The 11,874-nt window shown below is 37.1% G+C and overlaps 1 pseudogene; it reads left to right on the forward strand.

Moving 5' to 3' along the window:
- The first annotated feature begins 7,113 nt into the window (after positions 1–7,113).
- The window catches only part of LOC117879627, a 41,543-nt pseudogene continuing 36,782 nt past the window's right edge, over positions 7,114–11,874 (forward strand).

Here is an 11,874-nt window from a genome sequence, read left to right on the forward strand (position 1 = left end):
TGAACAATGTTGATTAAAATCTGAACTGTCTCCCACTCCACTAAGTCTGCAATCTGTTGAAAATAGACGATGCAGTACCAGTATTTGGTGGTGATCTTCTCCTACTGGTGAAAAATAATAGAAAACATTTTTTATGCTGACATTCTGGATGAAACATCATGGGGGGAAATACCTGCAGTGCTGTCCTCTAAGCTGCCTGCCAATGAAAAAGCGAACAGAAGGAACAATGAGCAAGAGCAGAACAGCTAGAGACTGAAGCAAAATAATGATGGGAGAAGAGTCACATAATCTGAAAGGGAAGAGGGAAGAAGCGAGATGGTGAAAACAAGTAAAAGGAGACAAGGAAGTCACTAGAAAGAGAAACCTACACAGAAAGGAAAAGATATAAGAGAAAACAACAAATGGACTAAAATTGACATCGAGAAGAAAAAATAATTCAAGTTCCAGCCTAGCCAAAAACAGGCACGACCCATACCAGAAATTTAGTGAAAAGCATATCCTATCAAGATTTCCAGTCCAGATTCTAGCCGTGATCTTTGGATACACTTCAGATAAGCATTTGAGGTGAACCTGTTACTTCTATATTTTGTATGGATGACTGGCAAAAGACAAATACTCTTCTCATAGTCTCAATCTTTTCAGCTACCTGCATGTTTTAAAGTAACTATACAGAGGAGTTAATTCATTTTATTTTGAGTAATAAAATCCACTGATTCAAGGGCTAACATGCAAATCCATCTGGGATCTCATCAGGATGACAAATACACCGTGGCCACTATTTTGGATCCATAATTCAAGAGTCAAGACCTTTTATTCTTGCTATTGATGCAATGGAAAAAGCTCCATCAGAGTGGGCATGAGAAATTGATATTGCCAGAAAATCACCAAAAGAACTAAGGGTTGGAGAAAGAACTGTTTTACCTTTCTTGCTTCAGCTGTTTCTGCCACTGGTTTATCTGTAGATTTCCTCACCCACAAGATATAAGGAAGCCATTGCAATTTTATAGTTTATTGAAACCCAAATAAATCACAATTGTAATCCTTGGGTTTACTGGGACCAAGTTACTTGGCTTCTAGTCATGCACAGGCTCTTAAGCATCCTAGGTATCCTCCCATCAGTGGGTCTTTTGAAAGTTTACTTAGAGTAGAAGAAGCCTCACTAAACAGATCACATTCAAATCAATGCAGCAGCTTGTCTTTCTCAAGTCAGTTTATCAGTGCCCAATTTCCAACTCTCATTAATTCTGAAAAACTGGTTATTTTGACGATTCTTGGCACCAAATCCCTGAACTTTGTATTGAGGATTATAGTTGCTTTTGGACAAAATGTTATGGTCTGGCGTTTACATTGGGTGAACTAATCTACATTGTGAAAGTCCATTTAAAATTTGCCCCTGTGGCTACTGGGCCTTCAGCTTAATGATTAGAATTCATGAAATGGTCTAATACAGTATTACAAGCAACCAAAAGTTTGAATTGTTGACTTCAGAAGCACTACAGGACTGGAACCTTGAACCTCTGAGTCACTGTTTGCTAAATCTAATTTAATTTAATTAAATCTAATTTAATTTAAGTGCTCCTTCATAGTGCAAATATATGACTACCATGCAATTGAAAGGTTTCTTATCATTGCAAATTTACTTAATATGCTATACAATTGATATGTAAGTTGTTTACTGTACAATCTCTAAACTGGTATCAAAACTTGATATCTATTCTCTGGGAAATGGACTGAAATTTCTCACCTGTGATTATACAGCATTTCTTCACTCAAATTGGATTCTTCTGGCAGCAAAGAAAGTGGACTTAAGAAGGCAGCTTGAGCATGAAAGTTCTGGGCAGTTCAGCTCATCTTTATCATGTTTGAAAACAGCAATACATCTTCATATTGGTCTGTATAACCTGAGGAAATAATTGGCATGCTCTTTCTTTTAAGCCAAGAGCTGAGGAAAATTTACCCTTTTGTGCTATATGATAAAGGATGGGTATATGGCTCTTCTTGACTTTGTTGTGTCTTTGCAGAGCTAGTTATTTTGCTGTTTCTTTGCAATTTCCCTCTATATATAATAGGAAAGAAGCTGATCACTTATTTTTCTTTTGTCCAAGGGGAGGCTTTGGCTATGAAGAGAAATTTTTAGACAGCCTAGTATCGATAACCCCAGTGAAAAACACATTGTATAAAGAAAGTAGATACCTACAAAAATACATAAAGTGAGCTAAAGAGCTCAGATGTTAGAATCATGTTTGAATCATAAAATCCATATGTTTCTTGTTAGATGTAACTTCTGATACTGATGTCTTGTGTGATTATTTTTGTGATTTTTTCCTACCTTAATAACAAATCATTTCCCATCTTCTGGCACACTATATTCTATATTGAAATGGAAACAAAGCAAAAAAAAAAAAATTCCCCCTGCAGGTTCAGATAAAATATGATGAAGCCAAATTAATCACATGTGATTAAAATTAAGAAAATGAGTTTAAAACTAGATAGATCCACCCCATGCCTTTTGTTCTGATCCAAACTTAATAAAATATTGTCTGTCTCATAAACAGGTATGTGAAACTAATTTGTTTCTTTACTTTGGGGTAGATGCCGGTATGGGTGCTACCAGATCCCAGACTATAAATGAGATTTGGATAAATAGCAATAGTCTTCAGATCTAGAGATGAGAAGTATTGCATGAGGCTGCAGACTTTGCATCATATATTAAAATTGAAGCCTTGAACATGCAAGAAAATGAACAAGAGACTCAAAAAAATCCCAAAGAGGATACATTTGCAAAGAATAAAACTTAGTTTATTACATCAGAGGATGAGAAATAGTACATTCTTGGAAGACAGCAGAACTATTCAGAGCTGGAATCTTTTGTGACCCATCCAGACTTGTTGACATGAATTTCTTTTGTAATTTGTGATAACTGTAGCCCCAGCCCCAGGGAGTATAACTATAAGATAGCCATCATCAAAGTGGATCAGAAGTGTACATTGGTGATCCTAAGCCCTGATGAGCTGCAGAAGCAAGCTATGGATCCTAGCTATCATAGGCAAAAATCTTAGAGACTTTGAAGTCCCTTAGGACAGGACCAAAAGAGAGAGAAATTGAGAACCCTTCAGAAAATGAAGCTGACCCAGTGGATCTATCCTGTTCAGTAACCTTAATTTCTTTGCATGTGTTCTCTTTTAAGGACCTGCTTCTCTGATAGCCAGTGCTGGGAAGACACCTATGTACAACATTTTAACACAGATGAAGAGAAGAGAGGGATGAATATGTTGGGTTCTTCCATGCTCACACTAACATAGTTACAATTTGAATCTTGACCACTCTCAAATCTCTCACACACAAAAAGGGTTTCAAGACCTTTTTCCTTCAATTTTATCAGTTACAATAATTTGACAAACGATTATCTATTCCTTCCCAACTGGAAAAAAAATATTATAAAGGCATGTTATGAGGCAATGAACAATTGAAACAAAACCTTTTTTATATTATTGCTTTTATAAATGGTGTATATTATATATTATAACTTCATGGTATTAACAATAAACATACATCTTTAGAGGTCCTTCAAGTATGACTATATTGAGCTAATGTGCACAAATCAATAGACAGAAGATAATACCTTAACAGTACTGAGTCTCTGGATAGTGATCAAAATCCTGCTCCTGTAACTCGGTGTTGGCAAAACCCTTGTGCCCTTTGGGGACCCCATTGACTTCAAGTGGAACTGAACAGAGGTGCAACTGGTTCATCCACTTGGAGGTCATTTCAGGATTAAGGCCTCTAATGTCAAGACTCCATACTTTATCCTGAGTAATCCGAAATGATCCCAATGCTTGTGTCTGCTGCCTCTTTCATATGTTTCTGCTGGGGGCAGGGGGCGCTTAATAAATCACTTTGATGTTGTCCTCAAGTGGAATGTATTTTGTGGTTAGTGATAGCTGTACCATTTCTCTATATCTTCAAAATCCATATTCAGATTTAATTGGGTTTTCTGCCTTTCTTGGAGAATTTTAAGGGTAAAGATTTGTCCTTTGATAAGATTATCATGAAAGGAAATTCTCATCTGTATTTCAAACCTTCTGCTAGTAGTGCCTCCTTTAATTGTTTGTACTTGATTTTTCCCCAGTGTGTAACACAGAGCTATCACAAAAAATAGATGACCTGTGTCCTTCACAAGAAAAATACTGAATACTTCTACCGCTTCTTTTAATTAATAATTATATACTATGATGTGTCATTTCTGGGGTGGAAAATTTCCCATTGGAGCTCTGAGGTCTATCATTCTTAATAGTGCTCACTATTAAAAAAAACCCATTTATGTTGTTGCTTAGTCATAGTTGATATTTTCAAAGTCTAATGCCAAGGCCACTGCTGTATGTCACAGAATAGGTTTTATTTACCTTTTCTTCTTTGTTTCAGTTCCTAAGTCTCTCACGCTCTTAACCACTTTTATCTCTTTCCACCCATAAGTGCCTTACTCTCCATTTTGTTGGTCTGAAAAATGGTTTTCCCCAACATGTTTAACCAGAAGGCTTGCATTGACATTTTGCAATGACACTTCTTTTCTTTTATCTGAATTATTTTGTTTAGATGGTCATTGACATTTATGTTTGTATAGAACCACAGGAAGATGTAAACACTTTCTCATTTGTATGTTATGGCCGAACTTCCAAAATGGTTTCACTATTTTGATAATGGGAAATAATGATGCACTTATTTTGGTTTAATTTTGGTGAAATGGTTTGTATTTGAAGGTCAGATTCTAAACAAATGGGACTCAAATTTGCAGTGTGCGTAATTTGTTTCATTGCAAAATACTGAAACACATAGTAGTGGGCATTTTACCTTGCTGCTCTGAGCAATTGCTCAAATAATAGGGAAATAAACATCTACTGAATAGATGTTGCCATAGTACCTTGAGAATCTTCTTATATTGTCATGGGATATTCTTATTCTTGACCTTTGTAGTTTTTTCCACACAATGAAACTATTTATTCCCCCAGAAAGAAAGCTGTTCACCTAACTCTTTTTTTTAAACACCTGATGAAAAAAGAGCTAGAGGCAGAAAAAGTTTCTTAATTTATTTTCATAGGCAAATGGTAAAACATGGCAAAGATATCAACACGGAAGCTTTCTTTTTTAAAGGATTTATTAAAATGTCAAACTCTTGGGAGATGGAGGCTATATGAAGTGTCTGAACAAACATCAGATTAGCATTTAGACAATATTCTGCTATTGTTCAACTGTGGAGCATAAAACTGGTGAATTGAATTAATTTGGAATTTGGCAGGAATTCTAATAGGTGGAGGTAAAACATGCAAATAATTGAGTGAATTTGAAGCTTGTAGAGACATTTATTGAAATAAATTAAGGAACATCCTGGCTTATGAAAATTCTTGCAGAGGCTAGACTAAATCAATGCCAAGCAAACGCACAGTTTCTATTTATTAGTGATATGGAACCTCTGAAATATATAAAGGAAAAATATGTTCTTATTAGGTTTTAACAGTAAAGCCTAGTTTGCAAATTGAATCTTTTTGCATAATGAAGACTACTCTAACCTGTTGGAAAAAATTAAGGTTATAGGTGGAATGAGTTCAGATGGTTTGAGCCTACTTTCCTTCATGCATAGATAATGAATTGCAGTATCAGTGGTTATTTAGAGTCTTTGATGGCATTCACAGATAAGGAAAAGAATGGAGGATGTTTCATTTTTAATAGAATGGCCTTCCCCACACAAAGGCCTGACAGTTAAATTACTATAGTTTATAGACCGTAAATTGTGAATAATTCAACTCTTTCCCCTCACTTTCACATTATAGATCTAATTAGGAATAGACAGACTATTTAATGTACACATATATATGATATATGATGAGATATAGTGTTGATTCTAGCCGGGTTTATAAAATGGCCTAGATTAAGGAAGCAATTATTTGTCTAATGAAGAGTCTGAACTGTAAAATGAATTGAGACCATACAACCAAAAGGAATTCATTTACTAAAACATTAAAATAGCTATTTTATAACAGAGAAATATCCTCAAGGTATGTGGCTACAGTGACATAATTGCATTTTATGGTTTCTGGAGGAGCTCTCGTCCCTTAGAGATTTGCAGAAATTATGATACACTCTTGTTTGTTTATAATATATAATAATTTTCAAAGCATCAATACTAGAATTTTTCCAATTGCCCAACATGTGTCATCTGTCTTAAACATGTGTCATGAAAAACATTTTTCTTAACTAAATACCTTGTCCTCTTGGTGTCAGTTAAAAAACTTGAGGTGTTATTTAGAGAACAATGGAGGTGAAAATAGCACTTTCAAATGGCAATCAAGCCCCCTTTCCCTAAGGGGATTCATGTCCCCCACCCCAAGGAAGGGCAATAAATGATTCCACTTGCTGGGATATCTTTAAGTTCTGCGGGGAGCTTCAGGCTCTATGCACTAAAACAGTATATCCTCTAGTTGCTTTAGCTATTCCATATTCCTGGCCAGCAACACCCACTTCTGGCCATGTGTGAGCACGGTGGCAAAAGGAAGTGTGCCTACTTTGTACTGCCATCCCATGGTTGGACTTCCTGGAGGTGGCCCTCTCTGAAAATCATCACCAGCTTCACAAAACCCTCCAAAGGGAGGCTGGTAATGAAAGCACTTAAAAGACCATTAATGACAGCAACACTGCTAGGTGCCAAGTTTAGTAATAATTTAAAGTCATTTTAAAAGATGTTTTTCATCTTATCACCATCCACTAGTAACAGCATGTTCCTATCACTTAGCAATGGTAGTTGTCAGATATGTGAGCACTTTGAAAGGACTCCACATGAGTCTGAGATGTAGTTAATTATAAAACCTCCTTTGACTGAATTTACAATAATGGATGGACTTTGTCAGTGAATCAGATGGCTGTCACTCTCCCAGCTACAGTCATTTTGACAGTTCCAAATGCTCATTTGATTCCCCCCCCCGTGTATAAAAAAAGATAATGATGAGGTTACATCATACGTACAGCTGCTTTTTTTCCATCTCTGTCGTGTTGGTGAAAGATAGCCTGGGAAAAGTTCATTATCAGGTATTAATTTATTTCTGCCAATCTGCTAAACCGAGAATGCTAGGTAGATCCTCAGTTGTGCATGAGCAAAGCTCAGCACAGCTGAGGATAAGGAGTACCAAAATGGTATTAAGCTGGCCACATTTGTAGCTCTTGAATCCTGGGGTCTGCTCTCTATTTGTCTGGTCCCTGGAATAGTCAGCCAGTTTCCAGTAGCCCTCAAGGACTATTCCAGCAGATGGGAATTACTGAAACTCAGGTTTATGCCACTCACCCACACACAACCTTTTGCCTAGCCTTGTCCCACACAAAGTGATGATGTAGGAGCTGCTATGGAGGCCTTACTCCAACTATGGCTTCACCCCCACCTCCCAGAGTGGGAGTCCTCAGGCGGCTATTTAAACCAAGATTGTCTGCTTTGCACTGACAGAGTTTATACTGTATCTAAGATGTTTGAACTCTACCGAAAAAGACAGACAAAAGCTGAGTAATGCTAATTATTCCCAGTAGTTTTTGCCTTTAAATAGCTTGTTAGCTCTCTAGTGGTGCTCACCATGTTCTGTGTTTTAGAAATGAGTCAGAACAGCCATGAGTATTTTGGGATGGAGATATGACAGAAGCTTGTGGAGGTGGACTCCAGATAGGAAGTTCTGGAAATTGCTTCTCAATAGAGAGCAGAGAGAGAGACTCAAAGGAGCCCAGTAGGGTCCGACAAGAGAAGACAGACCCACAGGAAAGAGAGGCTGGGCTCAGCTCGAGACTGGGGTGAAGACTCTGTGTTTTTTGGACCCAGATATTGCAAAATGGGTGCATTTTTCTCTAGTGACTTAGCTGGAGGGCCAAATGACTGCAGCAAGCCACCGCAGCAATCGCAATAGGTTGGAAGGTGAGGTGATCCAACCTGAGGGAAGAAAAACCGAGGCCACACTTGGTATGTAGTGGTGCTACAGCCTTGCATGTTTGTATATAGTTAGTAAATACAGTCATTTGAATCCAACTGTGCCTGTGTAGTTTCCTCCTATTTTTATTGTTGTGTAATAAGCAAAGATGCAAGAGGCCGTTTATTATTATAAACACTAAAAGGATTGGTTTGAATAACTATCTAAATATTTGAGTCCTTGTTTCTCCACTTTGAATTGGTAATCTGGTTAATCAGCCTCATTGCACTTCATTTAATAAGAACCCCTAAAGTTGTACCGTAATCTTAAAATATGGTTCTACTCAGAAAAGTGATGATATAAAAAGACACCTTATGCAACAGAGCTATTCCTTTTGTGTATTCAGAAACATGTCTGGTGACAGTTATAAAAACAAGATTTACTGCTTTTTATTCTGGTTAGCAAAGAGGAGCCAATGCAGTTGAGAGACTAGAATCTAGCTCATTCTCCATCTTGGGTATCATCAACAGCTTAGTGGTGTTTATTGGTTCCAATCAATTATGCCTGTGCAAGCCCATTAGAAGGACAGGGTAGGTGAGTACAACACCCAGACCTGAAGAAGAGCTCCAGGTAAGCTCAAAATCTTGTCTCTCTCTCTCCAACAGAAGTTGATTCAATAACAGATGTTAACTCACCCACCTTGTCTCTCTAATATCCTGGAACCAATCTGGCTACAACAACATTACATGTGCAAACTCATTGAAGACAGCAAGGCTGCACATATGTCATTGAAGGCATAGTGAGCACACGCTCGGGTTACCCAGGTAATGCTGATTGGCCTAGTTTAGGCTGCATTACTGGGTGGTGATATCTGAGGTGGAAAGAAATCAGCTTGGGTGTCACAGCCCAGGTTGAGTTTTTAGGGATGCAAGTTTGAAAAACATCTTTTTACTTGTGAACTTGAGCAATTTTGCTATGGAAATAAAAATGAATAAAACTGTCAATAAAGAACCCGAGATTGGATTTTTAGCATCAGCTTTCAGAATAGAAGAACAGTCTACAGCATTTCATTTATGATGCCGCTATATACAATTAATGCCTCAGAAATTAGTTGGATTTTTTCATAGAGCCAGGGAAAATAATCCTCCCCTTGGTGTAGGACATATTACTTGCATTTGTAGCCAAAAGGAATCACTTCAGATTTAAGGCTTTGGCCTTTTGCTCTCTACAGCTATAATATTTGGCAATTTATCCACTGAATAGATTCAATTGAAATTAAGATGATTGTCACATAAGTCAGACTTCGATTTCCCTAGGATAAAGATCTGGTGCCTTATTCAGTCTTTTCCCTTGTGTTATGTTAGTCTTCAGAAATATTTAATTATGGTTTTGGATATACACCCAAAACTCATTATGCTTGACAGCCATCACATAATGAACATTACCTGGATGTCTGTAATAACGTTAATGAATATTAAAAAATAACATTGACTTTTAAGCATAAATATAGAAAATCTTTATTCTGGTTCCGCCACAAGCACTCTTCCTGTGAACAGCCTAAAATTTCCAACTTTCCTAAATTTTACAGACTAAATTATGATTTAATTGTCATCACTGAGACTTGCTAAATATCATGACTGGAATAATGGTATAGAGGTGTATAGGAAGAACAGGGAGGAAGTGTTATATTATATATCAAATATATAACTTGTTCTGAGGTCCAGAAGGAGGTGAGAGGCAAACTAGTTGGAGTCTTTGAGTGAAGACAAAAGAGGAAAAAACAGGGTTGATTCCATGACCAGGATCTACTATCAACTGCCAAATCAGGAGAAGGAAGTGGATGAGGCATTTCTAGAATAAATAACAGAAATATCCAAAACACAAGTTTGGTTGTAATGGGGAACTTTTAAGTACACAGACATCTGTTGGAAAAGTAATACAGCAAATCACTAAATCTCCAATAAAGTCTTAGGCTGTACTGGGGACAACTTTGCATTTCAGAAAGAGGAGAAAGTAAGCAGCAGGACAGCTATTTTAGACTTAACAGGGAGGAATTGTTTGCAAATTTAAAGGTTGAAGGCAATTTGGGTGAGGAAAAGAAAGGAGGAGAAAGCAGAATAAGGATAATGGACTTCAAAAAAGTAGACCTTAACAAACTCGGAGAATTGGTATGTAAGGTCCCATGAGAAGAAAATCTAAGGGAAAAAGGAATTCAGGGGAGATGGCAGTTTCTCAGTTTGCTGTTATGCCTTAAATATTGTCTCTCTCTCAATGATAAGGAAAGAGAGGAAGAATAATTAAGAGGCCATTATGTCTCTGCAGGAGCTCTTTAATTACCTGAAAATCAAAAAGGAATCCTACAAAAAGTGAAAAACTGGACAAATTGCTAAGGACGAATACAAAAGAATAGCACAATCTTGTAGGGACAAACTTAGAAAGGGTAAAGCACAAAATGATTTACACCTATCAAAGTACACAAAAGGCAATAAGAAGTTCTATCAATGCCTTAGAAGGGAGATAAAGGACAATGTAGGTCCACTGTTTAAAGCAGAAGGAGAGCTAATAACTGACAATATCAAGAAGGCTGAGGTGTTTAATGCCTATTTTGCTTCAGTCTTTACTAAAAAGATGAATTCTGATCAGATACTTAATACTATTAATATGAACAACAAAGGGGAAGGAACACAAGCAAGAATAGTGAAAGAACTGGTTAAAGAATATGTAGATAAATTGGATGAATTCAAGTTGACAGAGCCTGATGAAATTCATTCTAGGGCACTTAAGGAATTAGTTGAAGCAGTCTTGGAAACATTAGCAATTATTTTTGAGAATTCATGGTGGATGGGTAAGGTCCCAGAGGACTGGAGAAGAGCAAATATAGTAGCTATCTTGAAAAAGGGGAACAAAGAGGACCCACCCAATTAGAGATCAGTCAGCCTAACTTCTGTACTGGGAAATTATTAAACAATCATTTTGTAAGCACCTAGAGGATAGAAGGGTTATAAGTAATAGCCAACATGGATTTGTCAAGAAGAAATAATGCCAAACTAACCTAATTTTCTTCTTTGACAGGGTTACTGGTGTACTGGTGTGGGAGAAGCTATAGATGTGGTATATCTTGATTTTAGTAAGGTTTTTGACACAGTCCCATTTGACAATCTTATAGACAAACTAGGGAAATGTGGTCTAAATGAAGTTACAATAAGGTAGATACACAGCTGGTTGAAAAACTGTAGTGAGAGTAGATATCAATGGTTTACTGTCAAACTGGGGGATGTATCAGATGCAGTCCCACATGGGTCTTTTTGGGCCTGATAGGATTCAATACTTTCGTTAATGATTTGGATAATGGAGTGGACAGTGTGATTACAAAATTTGCAGATGATTCCATATTGGGAGATGTTGCTAGCACTTTGGAGGACATGATTAAAATTCAAAACCACCTTGACAGATTGGAGAACAGATCTGAAATTCAACAAGGTGAAATTCAGTAAAGACAAATGTGAAGGAGGAAAAATCAAATGTACAACTACAATATGGGGAATAATTGGCTAGGCAGTAGTACTGCTGAAGAGGATTTGAGGGTTGTAATGGATCACAAATTGAATATTAGTAAAAAATGTGACACAGTTATGAAAAAGGCTGACATCATTCTGGCACATATTACCAGGAGAATAAGACATGGGAGGTAATTATCCCCCTCTACTTGGCATTGGTAAGACCTCAGCCGGAGTACAGTTCTTGGTGTCATGCTTTAAGAGAGATGTGGACAAATTGGAGAGTCCAGAACAGAGCAACTAAAATGATAAAAAGTTTCAGAGGGTAGCTGTGTTAGTCTGTATCTACAAAAACAACAAGGAGTCTGGTGGCACCTTAAAGACTAACAGATTTATTTGGGCATAAGCTTTCGTGAGTAAAAACCTCACTTCTTCGGATGCAT

This window comes from Trachemys scripta, chromosome 6 (genome assembly GCF_013100865.1).
Source record: "Trachemys scripta elegans isolate TJP31775 chromosome 6, CAS_Tse_1.0, whole genome shotgun sequence".
NCBI lineage: Eukaryota > Metazoa > Chordata > Testudines > Emydidae > Trachemys > Trachemys scripta.